The 19085-nt window shown below is 38.2% G+C and overlaps 1 protein-coding gene and 1 pseudogene across 6 annotated transcripts in view; one reads left to right on the top strand and one right to left on the bottom strand.

Moving 5' to 3' along the window:
• The window catches only part of EPHB1 (EPH receptor B1), a 769317-nt gene that overhangs the window by 584667 nt on the left and 165565 nt on the right, over window positions 1-19085 (bottom strand). The gene's annotated exons all lie outside the window — the stretch shown is intronic.
• LOC100618342 (60S ribosomal protein L7a-like) lies at window positions 2713-10069 on the top strand (annotated as a pseudogene).

Here is a 19085-nt window from a genome sequence, read left to right as displayed (position 1 = left end):
GTAGATTTGCAATTTAAAAAATACAACTATTCATTCTATTCTGTGGGTCCATTTCTCATTCCCAATGGCTAATGAAGATATTATTTCTTTCTCATATTTTGGTTGTTAATTCTGACAAGCATTCTTTTTGTTGTTGGTTTTCTGCTCCTCAGTTCATTCCTTCCTTTTCATACTTTATGAAATATTCAGTTCTCCCTGAAAGGATGAGGTTTGATTCAACCCCTGGCTGTGATTAATTGTGTTAGTATTTGGGGATCTAATTTATGTTTATATGATTTCTCTAGTGTTTCCATTTTCTTTTCTAATTAACTAATTTTTTCCATTCTTTTTTCCTGAAATTAGTACTAAATTAGCTTGCCTCTGATTATAGCCTTGGATGCAGCCCAAAGAATATTGTTGGATACCTCCCCATTATCATTACATTCCTTGAATTCTTTGTTTGGTTTTCCCAATAAAGCTTTATTAACCCTCCATTCATGCTTATTTTCATTTGTTGTGTTGTCTTTGATTGGTGATTGTGCCAAATTCTGGTCAGACTTAACAGCAGCTCCCATTCTCATTTTCTGCTGCAGTATGCCAAGTCAGGCTCACTTAAAATAGGAAAAAACCCTTAGGATTTAAGGGGGGAGGAGGAGAGACCAGCACCTGTCTTTGTGGGGCAAACCCCTCCTTTCTTTTTAATTAATAATTCATTTAATGCAGTGGTTTGTACATTTTTTTTTTGTTTTTGGTCGGAATGTGATGATACAGCTTCATTGGAAGACATGGGTCAATTAAAATTACCTGTGGGAATTATTTCACTGCTTTAATCAAGGTTCAATCAATCAATCAATCAATAAACATTTATTAAGTGACTCTTCTGTGCCAAGCACTGTGCTAGCTGTTGGACAACAAAGTTCCTTTAAAATGACATCCTCGTAGACTCTGAGGTATAAACACAAGGCAAGCTAATCAGTGGTCATTCCTCTCAGAGGGGTGGGTATTAATGAGTGTGGCAGAACCCAAATGTAATTAGAGATGGGTGGAACTTTTTGGGAAGGATTCCACTTAATATCATCCATCAAGGAGCATTTTTTTTAAAGTCAACTCTAACACTATGCTTTTCTCTTCAGTGGGAACAAGAAGCAAGAATATACTCAACAAGGAAGTATAAAAAATTCATTTCTGACAATTTCCATCCCATGCATCTCTTCTTTGACTTAGTTCTTAGGGCACCTCCCCATTCCTGACGTTAATGCATGATATAGAAGCAGGAAGGGCAGCTAGGTGGTGCAGTGGATAGAGTTCTGAGCCTGAATTTATGAAGACTCCTCTACCTGAATTCAAATCTGACCTCAGACCCTTAACTAGTTATATCATCCTAGGCAAGTCTCTATCCTGTTTGACTCTGTTTCCTTATCTGTAAAAATGTGAACTGAAAAAGGAAATGACAAACCACTCCAGTATCTTTGCCAGGAAAATCCCAAATTTGGATCAGGAAGAATCGGGCATGATAGAAAAAAACTGAACAGGAAATGGAGACAGGGTAGGGTTGTGAAAAAAACTGATGTTTGTGCCCAAGGAACTAATTTTAAGATTTACCTCTGATATGTGTGCATCATTTAAACTCCTTGAACTTGGTTTCCTTATTTGTAAAAGGAAAGAGTTGGATTAGATGGCATCTGAGGCCCCTTTCATTTCTAGAGCTATGTTCTATGAATTCCCCCAGTCTCTGTCATTGGACTTCTAGAGTTTTCTGGATTTGGGCACTTTTAGCATCCAATTCTTATCCTTTCCCCGGAAAAATTGAACAAAGCTTGATGCATTCTAAGAAACCCATGCCCTTCCCCCCTGGTTCCCAGCTGTCAGTGGGGGCCTCTTCCTAGATTCAGACAGAGAAGAAAGCAAACATCTAGTCACCCATGGGTTATGTATGTCAGGCAATCAAAGGAGGAACTTAACATGGAGGGACTATTCCCTTCCTATCTCACTCTCTTCCCTCTCAAGCACAATTAAAGAGATACACCGGTCTAGAGAAAAGAAGACCATTTTGTTAGTCTCTGAGGCACTCTAGGCATTTTTTAGTAGAAAAGCAGTGACTTCATTAAGCTAACCTACTCACTACTCAGTAGTGAATCCTCAGTCAATATGCCAAAGAAAAACAATGTTAACTTAAGCCTTATTATATAAGCTATAGTACTCAGTTTTTGAAACCTTAGCATCATTCATCATTCATATTTCTGTTGCACAGATGTGGAAAGAACTTTCTTTACAACTCTAGAAGATAGGTAAGTGATGAAGAAGCTGAAATCTTGGAGATGTGACTTTTCCAAGTCTATAAATTTAGTAATGCCTAATGTGAAAAAATGTTTTCACTCTCCTCATTCCATGTCCAATGCTCCATCCACTGAGACAGGCTTACACTCACATACTAATGGGGAATTAGCTCATTCTTCTGCAAGGATAATAAATCCCTAGAACCATGATGGCAAACCTATGACACGTGTGTCAGCACTGACATGCGTAGCCATTTTTCAATGACGTGTGGCCACATACAGGCTCAGCATACCTCAGGACCAGCCTGGGGAGCCACTCACTCTGGCCAAACCAATGCCCTGGCCCAGTTGGGCTGGGGAAGTGGGGGGAGGGAGGGGGAGGGAGGGCTGCTACACAAGCTGGTGGGAAGGGGGAAGGAGGAGGTAGGGGGAGGTTGGGGGGGTGAGTAGCCAGGGAATGGGGGGAGAAGCTCCAGGAGGCAGGGACACAAGGGGCTCCTTTGAGGGCGAATGGAGCAGCATGGGAGCAGAAGGAGCACAGGTATATGCAGGCACCCCCAGGCCAGGCAAGGCAGCTGAGGAGGGGCCAGGAATGGAGGGGAGGGGCCAGTGGAAGATTGAGTAGGACTCCAGCCCACATGCAATGGAGGCGTATCTGGAACAGGTTACCAGACTCTTTTAGAACCCTGAAAAATATAGCAATGGCTTTACTCACAATTTTTCCCTCTAGTACTTTTGTGAGACCTTATTCTCAGCATTAAATACTATCAAAACCAACAAAAGAAACAGATTGACAGATGAAGTTAGTAGTGCTTGCTTGGGTTTGAAAATACCAACCTTCAATTGAAGATTTAGCCAATGAAATTCAGCAACAAAAAAGTCACTAATAGGCAGGTTAGTTAAAGAATTCCCCCTCCCCCTCCCCCTCAATTATCTTATTTCGCAGCACCCCACACAAGTTAAATAATATCAACACCAACAAAAGAAACAGACTGGCATATGAACAAAGAAGTCACTAAGCAGGCATGTTAAATCATTAGTTTTTTGGTTTATTAAATAGTTATATATTACAATTATATGTTTTTGTTATTTAAACTGTAAATATCACAAAATTATGGGGGGTTTTCTCAAAGTGACACACCACCCAAGTTATGTTTGGTTTTTTTTTGGTAAATTTTGACACACCAAGCTCAAAAGATTGTCCATCACTGCCCTAGAATCTCTTAAAGAGGTCTGGGGTAGAATTACATGACTGTAATCCTCGATACTAGGGAGGCTGAGTCTGGTGGAGTTCTTAAGCTCATAAATTCTAAGCTGAAGTGAACTAAGAAGTTTGGGTGTTCACACTAAGTCCAGCACTAATATGGTGAACCATCAGGATTATGGGACCCCCTAGATTGCCTAAGAACGAGCAAACTAGACCAGGTTAAAAATGGAGCAGATGAAAGGTCTCTTACCAATCAGACAATGGGATCAAGCCCATTGTATTTCCAGAAAGACTAGGGAAACCTAGTTTTAGAAAAATTGGCACGTTACCAGTTCTCTTTTGTCAGAAAGACCAATCACAAACCCAACCAGATATTCCCATCCATTTAACCAAGTTGTTCCTGAAGTGAGGGTTAACAATGAATCAGTGGAATGAGTGCTTTCTAGTGTTAAATATGCCTAATGATGCTGTAAGCTCTCCATCTTTTCAGCATTCCTCTTCCACAGCCACCAACTTATGCATAATGCAGCTTAGCTCCCCACACTAGCATCTGGCTGGTGTGCACTCCGGTCTGGTCATATAGATGAATCTTTGCTGAGGAGTGACAGAGCCCAGCTGGCTGGCATTGTTTTCCCTGGTAATTTGCCCTTAACGATATGTACTCAAAGTATTTCATGGCATTTTTTAGCTTGGTAAAGAGTTATTGCAGGACTTAGTAAGTGATACCTGATTTAGTGGGGGAAAACACATCTAGGTCACAATTGGAGGTGAATTTCAGCTTAACATAAGGGGAAAATTTCCTAACAATTACAACAGTGTGAAAACAGGCTGCCTCAGGAGGTAGTGAAGTCTCACCACTAGAGATACTGCAACAAAGGTTAGGTGATGACTTATTGGGGTACTTCAGATAAGAGCTGTGCTAGATCAAGGAATCTTAACTCTGTGTCATGGCTTCATTTGGCATCTAGGAAAGCCTATAGACCTTTCTCCTAATAATGCTGTCTATGGATGAAATGAAATATATAAGATTATAAAGGAAACCAATTATATTGAAATATGAATATTCAAAATTTAAAGCAAGCTCAGAGATGCCAGTTTAAAAACTCCTTCAGAAGCCATAATATCTCATATTTATATAGCTCTTTAAGATATACAAATCAGTGAACATATCTTGTCTTATTTGGTCTTACATGCAAAGTCATATAGCTTAGTGTCTGAGATGGAATTTGAACATGCCACCCAGCTGGATGACCTTTGAAATCTCTTCCAAATTCTTCAGTTCACTGAATCTATGATTCTATTCTGATGCAAAAGTGATGTTGGCTTCATGAGGGGTAAATCAGCAGTCCACAAACCCCTGGCAGGACCTAGCAAACCGGCTATAAGCCTAAGGAACCCAGAAGCTAAATGTTGAAAGGCTCATCATCAGAAAGTGGGACCATCAGGTGATGAATTTTTCCATCCACGACAACTCATGAAAACTCCCTTAAAACATGGAGAGACCAGTAATTTGGATTGCTACCAGGACTCTACACAACAAATGATGGAATCTTAAAGAATGATCCTTTGATAATCCCTGGCCCTCCCCTTCTCCTCTCAAAATGGTCATTATTGGTAGGTTGCCTACCACTTCCATGTCATCTATACCTGGAAGGCAATTAACCAGTCAAGTAGCATTTATTAAGTCCCTACTATGTGCCAAATGCTGTGATAAACCCTAGGAATACAAAGTAATGTAAAAATAACAACAAAAAAGCCCAACAACAACAATCTGCATTCTCATGGAGATCATGGCCTAATCAGGAAGACAACATGCAAATAATTATGTACAAACAGGATAGAGACAGAATAAATTGAGGGTAACCTCAAAGGGAAGGCACTAAAATTAAGAAATAATTGGAAAGTCCTTTCAGAAGGTAAAACTTTAGCTGACTTGAAGGAATCTAGGGAAGTCAAGAGGTAGAGATGAGGAAGGAGAACATTCCAGGCATGGGGGACAGTCAAGAAAAACTCTCAGTTAGGAGATGAAGTGTCTTGTACAAGGAACAACAAGGAAGCCAGTGTCACTGGATCAGAGGCTTCCATCTGCATAATTGGTCAGTAAATGGAAAAACAGAACAAAAGAAAAACTAAAAGCCCATGTATAATTTCCATGCCACATCTTTAAAGAAAAGGAACAGTTTGACTGCAACAAGTGTGCTCAGATATGCCCCCAGGAGAACATGGTAAGCTCCTCCTGCCTCATGTCTCCTTGACAAACTGAGAAGTCTCTAAATGAGGTTCAAAGTGTCCTTGCCCTAAATCTACATTTTTCTGCCAATTAAGTTTATGTACTGGCCCTGGCTCAAGTTCATAACAAATTTATCTCCTCTAACTATGTCCTTAGATTTGACCTTTAAAAGAATTGTTAGACAGAGAAGTGAGGGGCTACCTATAGACACAGATTTGACTTACAAATCTATGCTTCCCTCCAAAGGAATCACATAGCACTCCAGGAATTTCTGAGCACTTAGGAATGAATACCAGATAGACTGAAGTAGCAGAGAGAAGAGAGGTCCTGGAGAAAGGAAGAAGCTTCTGGCAAATCCTCTTAAGGGAGAGGACAGAGATGAAATGAGTTGTCATCATATAGAGGTGAAGGAGAGGATGATCCAATGCAAGATGGATAATCCATGGGGAGGAAGAATTAGAATAGCAAGGAACCATTGCATGTGGAAGCACCCCAGATCTTTGCTCTTAATAATTGCAACCACGCAGTTGTAAGGAAGGAATCTCTGATGATACCAATTTCTTGCCTCTTTGTGGAAAGTCTCAATCCCAAGATAACAATAATGTCTGAAGACCTACACATGTTCTAGAAAAGGTCATCATTCAGTTGTTTCAGTCATGTCTGACTCTTCATGACCCTATTTGGGGTTTTCTTGGCTAAGACACTCAAGTAGCTTACCATTTCTTTCTCCAGCTCATTTTATAGCTGAAGTACACAGGGTTAAGTGAGTTACCCAGCATCACGCCACGAATAAGTGTCTGAGGCCATTTTGAACTCAGGAAGACAAGTCTTCCCAACATGAGCCAGACCCAGCACTCTAACCACTGCCCCATAGAAAAAGTAGGTCTTACCAAAGAGAATCTTTTTGACTATGAAGAAACCTAGAATTTTTCTCCTTGTGATATGAGGAAGGACTATAAATTCTAAGTAACCTAGGTAATATTTTCAATCTGAAGGATTACATAAACCCTTGAGAAAAGCAGAGGCCACCAAAAGGAGAATCTTGGGCACCAGTATTTTGAGCATCTTATCAGGGTTAATGAAACCTTCCTGTCATCAACTAGCTTATTAAACTGAATGCTTACATGAAATCTAAACTCCCTTAAAGAGACATGAGCAAAATTCTGATCATTCCAGGGGAAAATGAACCATCATAGCTTTAATTATAGCAAAGCCTCTAATATTGAACTTAATCCAAATGAACTCAGAACTTCTTGAAAGCATCACAAGTTGAATAACAAGCCCTGAAAGACTAAGTTCTGGCACTTTTTCCTCTTCATTCACAGTCTTACATTTCAAGTGTGTGATCTTGAAGAAATTGACCTCCAACAAAATCAGGAGGGGTATCTGACCTTCCTGGAGAAACACTAATAGATTCTTTTCTTTTATTAGCCTGGGAATTTAACAAGTTAGGAAGCACAAGCAGCTATTTATGCAAATAATACATCTCATCAATAATAAAAGAAACAACCTAATATTTGTTAAATTTAATATACTGGTTCATACCCTGAAGCATTTTGAGAGTAAGGACAACATACATTTAGGTCACTCTTTAGAGTGCCTAGCACAGAGTAATAATAATAATGATGATGATAAAAGCTAACCTTTATGTAGTATTTACTATGTATCCATCATTGTGCTAAGTGCTTTATAATTATTATCTCATGCCATCCTCATAATAACCCTGGAAAGTAGGTGCTATTATTATCCTCATTTTACAGATAATAGAATTGATAAACAGATTTAAAGATGATAAAATTGAGGCAAACAGAAATTAAGTGACTTACCCAGGGTCATACAACTAGTAAGTATCTGAGGCTGCATTTGAATTCACATCTCATTGTACAGGATATTCTAAAAGATGGAAATGCCTTTTATTCATGTAGCTCAGCAACTTCTCTAATTTACACCTATATGTGTCACATGTGGCACTTGAATCCAAATCATCCTGACCCTGAGTCCAGTTCTTTATCCACTAAAGCCTCTAAAATTTTTGTCCAAGGACTTGCCTGGGGACAGCTAAATGGCACAATTTATAGAGTACCAGGCCTGGAGTCAGGGGGACTCATCTACCTGAGTTTGAATATGTCCTCAGACACTTATTAGCTGTGTGACCCTGGGCAAGTCATTTAACCTTGTTTACCTCAGTTTCTTCCTCTGTTAAAAAAAGCTAGAGAAGGAAAAGGCAAACCACTCCAGTATCTTTGCCAAGAAAACCCCAAATTGAGTCATGAAGAGTCAGACCCAACTGAAAGGATGGAACAGCAACAGCCTAGTTAAATTGATCTGGGTTCATCATCATGGGACTGATAAGGTAGTGACAAAATTATTGGTCAAGCCAATATATGAAGGTCCTCTTGGGTGAGGGCTAAGGGATGAATTATCTCCATTAGCACAGGGTCTACTTAACATTGATACCTAACATTTCTGAGATTCTATGAAATCACAGATTGCTAAATAGCTAAAGAATAACAAAAGAAGAAGGGGTAGCATTCTGTCTTGTCCTTCTGGGTAACCCAGATATTTCACATATGATCTTTTGGATTTTTTTCTCTAAGAATTAATCTCCTGAAAATTGACTTCTCTAGTCTTCATTTGTATCCTTTGTCTAACCTACTTTTGTTGTCTTCTTTATCACTATGCTCTGGTTGCTTCTTTCTGTTCAAAGCTTGGCAAGTTATTAGAATTACAGAACTTTGTGCTATAAGGGGCAAGTCACTACCACACTGGATTAGAGTCCTGGGTCTGGTGGAGTTGGGAAGACCAGAGTTCAAATTCAGCTTCAGATATTTTACAAGATGTATGATCCTAGGAAAGTCATTTAATCCTCTTAGCCTCAGTTTCCTCATCTGTAAGATTGCTGGAGAAGGAAGTGGCAAATCATTCCAATATCTTTGACAAAAAAATCCTAAACACTCACAAAGGGTCAGATGTGACTGAAATGAAACGATACCAGTCAGTAAGATTGGGGAGATCAGAAAGAGATCTCAGATTACAGGTAAAGAAACTCATGTCTATAGAGGGGTAATAATATGCCAAAGGCAAAAAGGGATGAACATAGCTGAGGCTAGACTAAAACTTGAGTCTTCTTAAGTCTAATTCAGGGTTCCTTTCTACTATATCCCCCATACACTTAAGAATATATGAACACTCATATACATATGCCCCCACACTCATACATCCTTCCAATCATATCGGTTATAGCTGAGTTCCAATACAATGTTCTTTCACTATATCCCCCTATATATACACACATACATACCCATTCATACATGTACTTAAGTACACATATGCATGCACACAAATACACATACTTATGACTTTAATCAAATCAATTATATTTGATTTCCAATACAGTGTTCTTTTTAATATTCCCCACCACAGCAAATTGCATCAGTTATATGGGAGGGGGAGGGCAGAATTGTTGTGGGAGGCCTGGGGGAAGGGGGGAAAGAGATCTAGACCTGCTCTTTCATTAGTAAGTAAATACCCATCAGAAAGCTATATTATAAGAGTCTAGATATAATACATATTCATTCTTCTGGCCAAGAAGCCAAAAGAGAATAAGGTCAAGGAGAAGACGGTGGTCCCAGCTGTTGTTGTCAAGAAGCAGGAAGCCAAGAAAGTGGTCAATCCTTTGTTTGAAAGGCAGCCCAAGAGCTTTGGCATTAATCAGGACATCCAGCCCAAAAGGGATCTCACTTGCTTTGTCAAATAGCCTCAATACATCAGACTGTGGCATCAAAGGTCTGTCCTTTTTTTAAGCAATTGAAAGTGCCACCAGCAATCAATCAGTTCATCCAGGCTTTGGATCATCAGACAGCTAGTTGACTGCTTAAACTGGCTCAAAAGTATAGACCTAAGACAAAGCAAGAAAAGAAGCTCTCTTGGGCTGAAAAAAAGCTATCAGGATGGGGGATGGCCCCATTAAGAAACCACCTGTCCACAGACCAGGTGTCAACACTGTTGCTACCCTGGTAGAAAACAAGAAAGCACAGTTGGTGGTGATTGCACATGACATAGACCACATTGAGATTATGGTACTCCTACCTGCCTTGTCAAAAAATGGGGGTTCCTTAATATATTAGCAAATGCAAACCCAGTCTAGGTACCATAGTTCACAGAAAAACTTGAAAAAGCATTGCTTTCACACAGATTAACCCAGAATATAAAGAAGCCCTGGCTAAGCTGTTAGATGCCATCACAATCAACTACAATGACAGATATGGTGAGACCTGTTGTTACCTAAATGGCAATGTTCTGGGTCCAAAATCAATGGTTTATATTGCCAAGCTGAGCGTGGCAAAAGCTAAGTAATTTGCAATCAAATTGGGTTAAATTATGTTTGATTTTTATCTACATAAAAATTAAAAGTTAAACAAAATGGAAAAAAGAAACAGCCAATGAAACTCTGTCCTCTGATTTAAATCAGCAAATTCCTCTGACTTAGAAGGTTGAGGCACTAAGAAAATAAATGATTTGCATTGGATCACATAGCTAGTGTGGGGATGGAAAATTTGCAACACCTGAACTACATTCCCAGAATCCTTTTAAGTTATGTCCTCATTTTACATAAGGATGCTTAGGAGACAAATTTGACTAAGACCTACATTACGGGGCTCTTTTTTTTTTTTCGGAGCTTGTGCTTTTGGTAAAGTACTGCAGATGGGAGTCTCTGTCTCTCTTTGCTCTGCTCACTTGACTGAAAGAACCTTTTTTCTTTCCCCCTCTTTTTGATTATTATTAGAAATCCTACAATTTTTGGCTAACCTACAAAGGGATAAAATCCTCAAATATTTTTAAGAGAGGTTTTCAGTTAAGTTAGTAACTTTTTCACCAGTTCCCCAGACCACTTGCCTCGGTACCATCACAGCCACTGCTGCTTGGTCCTCTGCCTGCTGTTACCACTACTGCCACTGTTTTCCTGCTTCCTGCCTCCCTCCCAGCCTACGACCAGACCTGCCTGCCATTCTGAGTCATGGGTTCTTGGGTTGTTGGGGTTTTTTTCCCCCCACAGAGGGTGATGTATAAAAATCTTTCCACTCCAATCCCTTTCCTCACCCCACATGGGTTTTGACCCTGTGCTAGCCATTTTTCCATTCAGTGTTTCTCAGAAAAAATGCCATTGCAAAGCATGCTTGAAACTCTGAAACAACAGTTTGAGTTGGTAGAGCTAAAAAGTGCAGTTTGGATCTGCTTAATTCTTTTCTTGGGAGTTTTAATTTTCACTGGAGATTTCCCACTTTCTTTCTGCTTATACTACAAACCAACCGGAAATATTTTGAAAAAGTTCTAAAAGTCTTAGTTGCTTTCAACATGCAGAGTGGAGATTCTGCCCTCTGCTTCTATGAGAAAATTCAGAGCTCTAACAAAAGAAACACAAATGGATAATAAAAACTGGGGGAGGGGAAGGAAACTTTAAAAGAAATTTGGAAGTTTATTGCTAACTATTTTTAATTTATTCTCCTTCTATAATATAGAACAAGTCTATTAGAACTGATAAAAAAGATTTTGACTGCATGGCCTGCCTGCACTTTCTCATTTCTTTATATTATTGTATTTACTGATTGCTTTAAAGTTCAAAATTTTTTATCTGCATTAATATAATCAACATTTTCCTGTTATACTGAAACTTTTGAACTACTGTTTTGCCTATATTGAACTTTAATTTGTACCTTTACTTTTGATGAAGAACAAACTATTGGATAAGCCCATGTACATCTTGCCCAAACCTAGATCCATTGAAGATTACATGTTGCCTTAAAAAGCCTTTTCTGCCTTTTTTTTTGCCTTTGTTACTTGTCACATAGATGATGATGGATTGACTTCATCAAAACTGGTTATTACTGAATACAAACCTTTGGAGCTAAGAATTTAAATTGTAATTTAAGGGGTCTTCAGAAATAATTTTATATAACTAGTGGTTTCTGAATGGATGATATTTTCTATTTATATGGTAGAGAACCAAGGAGATATTCCTACCAAGGTGTTTCTATGAAGCAGGAAACTAAAAAAAAGAGCTGCAAAACTCCTCAGTTTAATTTATTTCCACAAGAACAATCTAGATTTCTTGATCATGTTCTAGACCCAAATAAGTTTTACTTTGTTTAAAAATATGCTTGCCAAGGTTGAAAGATTTGCTACATCTAAAAATTGTGACAAATATCTATCAGTTCATAGGTTTTTTTTTTTTTAATGTCATACAGCAACTTATATGAAATATGATAGTGGGTTGTTTGCTATTGTAATTATATGGGCTATTGCAAATTTGAGGGACTTTAGTACTTCTTTAAATATGCATTATCTACTGTATTACTGTTTTATTCTGAAAAACATTTGAACTCACACAATGGTTAAGTTAAAAAGAAGATGGATCTCATTTTTTGGTGAGAAACCTTTGTATTCTACCTTGCCTTGGCTGACACAGTATGTCACTGATTGTAAACTATATATTTTTTTATTTTTAAAACTCTTTTTTATTATTGTTTTTCTTTGCATGTGCAATATAGTATCTGCGTTTTATTTTCTCTCTCATTTTTTAATATTTAAAGACACTACATGTCACCAATATTGAAAAGATTTTTTTTACTGCTTTACTTTTTGCTATAGAATAAGCTAAGATGTCCATTTGCCTAGAATATAGATGAGTACCCAAAAAGCTTTAGCCTTTCAACCTGCCACTAATATATCCTGAGACTTTTGCTCAATGACTATGTATGAATCAAGGAAAAAATGAACAACAAAGGAGCACAGAAGCTGACTTACAAAGTGTCACACAAGCACAAAAGGTAAAAAACCAAGCCAATCCTATGGGGATTGATGACATTTTGTGCAAAGAGCGCAAGGACTTGATCATGTGTGAGACTCGAGGTTGCAGCTGTTTAACATGCATTAAATACAGGACTTCCTTGTACCACACTCTTTATCAAGTATATAATATCGATTGTTCTGGCTCTGGTTCCATTATCCTTGAAAGTGGAAAAAAGGATCAAATCAGAAAATGCAATTTTCCATTTGTTTCAAAATCTAGGTTATTTTTTTTCTTCTATTTTCTTTCATGATGTGACAACTTACTATAGTCCAGACTGTTAAATTGGGTTAGTGAATGATTGTCTTTGCAGGCTTATTGCATGTAGATCACTACAAGAACCTGTTGTGATTTGTGAATGTTTTCCTATAATTTTTCATGTTTTTTATATTCTATATTTCACTCAGAGGTTATTTTTTAATTTCTTTGGATACTTTGATGTTTTTGATAATTGATTCATATGCCTTATGACTTGATTATGTATCCCGCTGTGATTCCTATGTGTATCCCTGTATCCTCCTTAGTTTGGGGAAGGGGGAGGATGTGTTTTTATTTTGTAATGAAAAGTTTTAAGTTCCTTTTGAGAAAAAAAAAATTAAGCGTAAGAAATTTGGGGCCTCTCAGAATCCAGAGACTGAATTCCTTGTGAAAGATGCCATGGAGATGCCTGTGGAGACCACACACTGTTCCAAGAGTTCCTGAGAAAATCTGAATGTGCAGAACTGAACTTTGGGGAGTTGAATACATTTGTTTATATATATTTTGTTGTATCAAAGGGGACTGCTCCCTAAATTGGTTTTATTCTTGATTCTCTTTTGTTTCCTTATCCCCAAGTTGTATTTTCCCTGTGTAAAATTGTATGTACCTTAGTTAATTAGGTTTAAAATGATCCATTGGGGAGATTGGTCTACCAAAGGATCACAGGGGGACTTCTATGCAGATGGAAAATTTGTAACACCTGAGCCACATTCCCAGAATCCTTTTAAGTTACATCTTCATTTTATATAAGAATGCTTAGGAGATAAATGTGGCTGAGATCCATTCTATGGGGCTCTTTTTTTTTTTCCTGATGCTTATGCTTTTGGTAAAGTGCTGCAGTTATGAGTCTCTGTCTGTCTTTGCTCTGCTCACTTAACTTAAAGAACCTTTTTTCTTCCCCCTCTCTTTTTGATTATTATTAGAAATCCTACACTAGTATGTGTCAGAGAAAGGATTTGAACCAAGTCTTCTTGATTCCAAGACCAAAGCCCTCTGTTCAATAGGCCAAACTGCTTCTTGCCTAATTCTGTCAAATATTCTAAAGTACATAGACTTGCTTCTGTAAAAGCAGGTTGCAAAGGAAAAGATGGAACATTGGAAGAAAGCATGATTGACAGCCAGAGACAGTTGGCAGCAGAAGATCATGAGAGAGAAGAAGGGACCTAGGAGAACTCCAAAAAGAACTCAGGACCTTTGATCTAAGACCTCAAGGTGGCAGAAAGCACTTTTCCTTGCTGGAAATCTTGTTAAGAACCAATTGAGGATTTCCAAGGGACTTGTCCTGGGACTTCACCAGAAGAGTGATTCTATATCTTATGTCTCCAACAATATCTAAAAAGAGATTTTTGGTTTCTTTGGACCTGTGAGGGTCTTAGACTCTCAGCCAGAGAGACTGACTCTCTCTCCCTGTCTATTGCATCTGCTCTACTCTTCCTTGACCCTTCTAATATTTAATTTAGCATGAGAAATATCAGGAAGGGAAGGTGAAACTCTGCCTGGCTTCAAAATTGACAGAATGAAGGACCTCTTGGGACATAGATAATAGGAACTCCTCTATCCTCCATCTAGCTCCCCACTATCTTAATATCCAATACCTATTAAATTATTTGACTGCAGTCAGATATCAGCAAAGAGGAATTATTCAAAGGAGCTTGGAGGAAGCAATTCACTGAAGCTCTGACCAACCATAGTTAAGTGCTGATCCAGACCCCACCCCCACTGAGACACCAGACTTGGCTGAAAAGTGCTTCCTGCCACCTTGAGATCCCAGCTCAAAATCCTCAAATTACTTTTGGAGTTGTCCCAGGTCTCTTCTTCACTCCCATGATCCTCTGCTACCAATGGTCTCTGGCTGTCAATCATGCTTTCTTCTAATGTTCCATCTTTTCCTTTACAAACTGGTCTTACGCTTCATCATGAATAGAACATTGTCTGAAGCCACCAAATTCTCCTCCCATGACCCTTAAAGGTCAATGCCTAGTTTAGCCCTCTTTTTTTCTGAACAATACATTTTCAATAGAAATCTTTCCTTGGTGACTTTTTCAGGCATAGGATTTGGTTTAGATTTTGGTACAAAGTCAATGGGAGAGTTCAGCCAGTTTGGATCTTCTCAATTTGGTTCATAATAGAGCAAGAAAGAAATGTTCTTGAGGCAGCTAAGTGGCTAGATAGATAGAGTGCCAAATTTGAAGTCAGGAAGATCTGGGTTCAGATCTGACTTCAGACTCTTAGATGTGTGACACTGGGCAAGTCACTAAGCCCACTTGACCTTTAGCCCTGGAGTTGTTACTAAGACAGAAGATGAGGAGAAGGAAGAAAGGAAGGTTTTACTATCTTTTCATTAAAGGCTAGGTAATCTACACCCTCCTCAGTAGCTCTCAGGAACTTAAAAGAGATTAAAAACAATTAGATAAGATATAGATCTCTAGTCATCTGAAGTCAGCTTCTTGAGGGTGGGACCAGCTTTTTCTATACCAATGGAGTACTTGTAACATGAGTGTTCTCTCTTTCTGAACAGACAATGATGAAAATCTCTTTGGTCATCTCTATTTGTTGACATAGATGTGCAAAATACACATTTCTCTTTCAAAGAGATGGTAAAGAACTCTTTTTCATTAATAACTTGAAAATGAACCACCAGATAGATCTTCCCTCTCATCTTTTTGGTACACCATTAAATGTAGAATAAATTTAAATTTCGGAAAATGAACATGAATTATTCAGCTTAGCTAATTTTCCCCTGAACCAATTTCTTAAGAAATTACTTGAAGAACAGACTGAAACTGGTTCTTAATTCATGATACACAAATATTCCTTGAAAAGGTCAGTAGTGACAGAGACCAGATTGTTTTCAAAGGGAGTCACCATTTCTACACAAAGATTGTTCTGATGTGTGTGTGTGTGTGTGTGTGTGTGTGTTTAAGGCATACTACTAATTTGAAATACCTTCCAGACAGCTCCAAAGCTGGTTGTTCCCTAGCAATGGTTGGTACCCAATGCTAGGGGCAGATAAATGTGTCTTTGTGGTTGCTAATGGAGCTAGACCTATCATATGAGAAAAGTGTGTGATTCATTGACTCTTCCTGGCAGCCAAAGCACAACTGAGAGCAATGGAGTATCATTTATGGATTGCTGTCAGCCAAAGGGAAGGAGACTCTGAGGGACTGCAGGGACAGAGAGGAGCTAGGAAAGAGAAACAGAGGAAAGGAGAGAGGTACTGGGACAGAGATGGAGACAGGGGGAGGGGGAAGGGAAAGAAGGGGAGAGGAGGGGTACGGAGGCCCATTCTGACAAAAGTTACTAAGAAGCCTCCAAAAACGGAGAGAAAGGGAAATAGTGTTCTCCACCTGAGCATAATTCCCCTGGCACCACAAACAAGAAAAAAACATCTATGCAACAAAAATCCAGTGTTCCACACTAGAATAGGACACTCCATGAGATACAATCCCTTCTTTGTCACTTAGCCATGCTATTTCAGCCTTGCTTCTGGCTTAAAAGGCTCATGCTCATGCTCAACTGTCGCACTGTCCTTATACAAAAGCAAAATCAGCATCCACCCAAGTATTATGGTTTGAAGGGTTTTCAGAAGACCTTTGTTATAAAACTTCTCTACCATCACCTAAGAGTGACCAAAACAGCCCAAAACTGGACCTAAGAGCTTTAGAAACCGCTATGCTTCTAGCCCTGTGCCCTCAGATATCGTCCTGACAACTGCTCCTACAGGTGTTCCAGCCAGAGCTACTGAGGAACCAGAAAAGAAAGTTCTTGGCACTGTCAAATGATTCAACATCACAAACTGATATGATTTTATCAGTGGAAATGACATTAAAGAAGAAGCATTAATATCTGCTTTACTATTGTGATCTAATGACCATGGAACTTTCCCATCTAATTTGAAGCTGGAACATTTCATAAATGTTATTGCCCTATTAAAATGTAGTTCCTTGAGAGTAAAGACCATCTCACTTTTTTCTATTTTGTTCCAAGAGCTTAGAATTTGCATTTAGTAAACATTTAGTAATTGTTTCCTTTCTTCCTTCTTTCACTGTTTCAGCAGAATGCCTGAAAATCCACTATTAAGGAAATGCAAATATTCAAATGGATATGTAATCTCATCAAATTTGGAGTTCATTCTAAAAATGAAGATTTCAAGTCACCCATGCCTGCCCATCCTTTGAGACTCTATTATGTCCTCCCATAAATTGGCACCAAAGGATCTATCCAATGTTCTGGACTCCTACCTCACTTTATTTTGACATTGCAAGACTTTTCAGTGTATTGGCCTGACTTTTTACTTGTCATCTCTCTCACTTGGTGAACCAGAGATGATGGATGGAAGCAAATATCTTTTTAAATTATTTTAAAATAAGGAAATAGCTTTTAAAATTGTTATTGATAACATTTGTTTTTATATCACTTTAGTTTTCTAATGTTTTCCTTCCCCACCCAGTGAGACATTCCTTGTAAGAAAAAAAAAATTGAATGAAAGCAGAAAAAAGTAGTTTAGAAAAAACAACCAATATGTTAATAGTTTTTGACAGTATATGCAGTATTTCCAACCACAATCCCCTCTTTTTCCAAAGAAGAGAAAGGGGTGAAAGTTCTCAATTCTTCCCTGGAGTTAAGCTTAGTCATAAAATTAGAGAGCATTCAGATTCATTGCTTTGTTTTTTCCACTTCCATAGTTGCAATCATTGTCTATTGAAAAATAAATATCTTTGAAAAGAAATAACACTTCTAGCCTTGTGCTACCTTCTTTGTAGAGGTATAGTTCAGGGTTATAGGAGATCAGCTTTCTATAGGGAAGGTTTATGGGAAATGGTCCAAGCCAGAACTAAAAAGCATAACAAAAAAGAGAGATCCAATGCTCATCTTGTTAACATCCAGGGGTTAACTTAAAAAAAGATATGTATAAAGCACTTGCTATGTGGAAAGCACAACTGGGTACAGTTGTGTTAGATTAAGATAAGGCCCTTTATTCTTATGGAGCCTATAATCTAGTAGGAGTAAAAGATAGAAGCACAAACCCCTGGACTATATAATATATGATCATGGCAAGGAGAACTAGAGGAGACATTAAAGATTATTTAGGTTCATTCCCCTCATTTTATATTTAAGAAAACAGATGCCCAGAAATCTTAAGTGTCCATCCAAGGTCAAATGAGAATGAAAAAGCTAATATATGACTTAATATTTAAAGGATGAGAAGGAAATTAATAAGATCTCTTGAGATTATTGAACACAATTAATTTTTGTCTTATTGCTTCTGATGGTAACTTTGGCCTTGTTGAGTTGGAAATAGCTCAAAGTAGTGATTAACTTTTTAACTGACTTTTCTTGACTAGTTTTCTTAACCTGAAGTCAATTCCTTTCAGCAAAATATACCTTGTGGTAATATATGATGAGATCTGAAGGTCAAACAGAGCAAAAGCCTCTCTAGTATGACTGGTTTCTCAAAGCATAAAATTTGATCCAATCTGAGAGGATATGGTCCAGTCTTTCTCAGTACAACTGCTCTATGACCCTGATTTTGCAACCAAAGCTCCAACTCCATGACCTTCCTTGCCTTCTTCCATCCAAGACTTCTGCAATGCAACAGTCTAATGACTGCAACTATGGAAGTAGAAAAAAACAATATATTGAATCTGAATGCTCTATAATTTTATGACTAAGCTTAGCTCCATAGAAGAATCGATTAATTTCACTCCTTTCTCTTCTTTGGAAAGGGAGGGTATTATAGGATTCAATATATACAGAATTCTGGAGTTCATACAATAGTAGTTCTAACAAGGAAGTGTTGGTAGTGTAAAAAGGAATTCTTTATTCTTTTTTTTATTTTTTTAACTTAACAGGGGACATAGAGGTCCTCTTATTATAGAGATGTGTAGGGATTAACCAGTCCACAGTGATAGAAAGTAGAAACCATAGAGACAGGAAAGATAAATCATAGAGACAGGAAAGATAAACCATAGAGACAGGAAGTAAAGTAGGAGAAGATAAAGGGAGCTAGTGGCAGTTGGCCAGCCTGTCAGTTGCTGACACTTAGGATTGGCATTTGAGGGGAAGTTGGCTGCTGAGAGTGTATTGGGTTGGTGACTGGTGTATAATTGCTTGAATATAAAGGCAGGCCTGAGCTTACTGAGAGGGCTTTTTGGCTTTAGCATTTAGATGGGCTTTAAGGCCTTTTGAACTTTTTGAAAGGTGGCTGGTCTTCTTTGAAAGACTTAATTGAAGTTGGATTAATACTAAATTAGGGTGGTTTTGATTGGCTGGATTGGATTGGAATTT

This window comes from Monodelphis domestica, chromosome 4, assembly GCF_027887165.1.
Source record: "Monodelphis domestica isolate mMonDom1 chromosome 4, mMonDom1.pri, whole genome shotgun sequence".
Taxonomy (NCBI): Eukaryota; Metazoa; Chordata; class Mammalia; order Didelphimorphia; family Didelphidae; genus Monodelphis; species Monodelphis domestica.
This window is presented reverse-complemented; position numbering and strand designations above follow the sequence as displayed.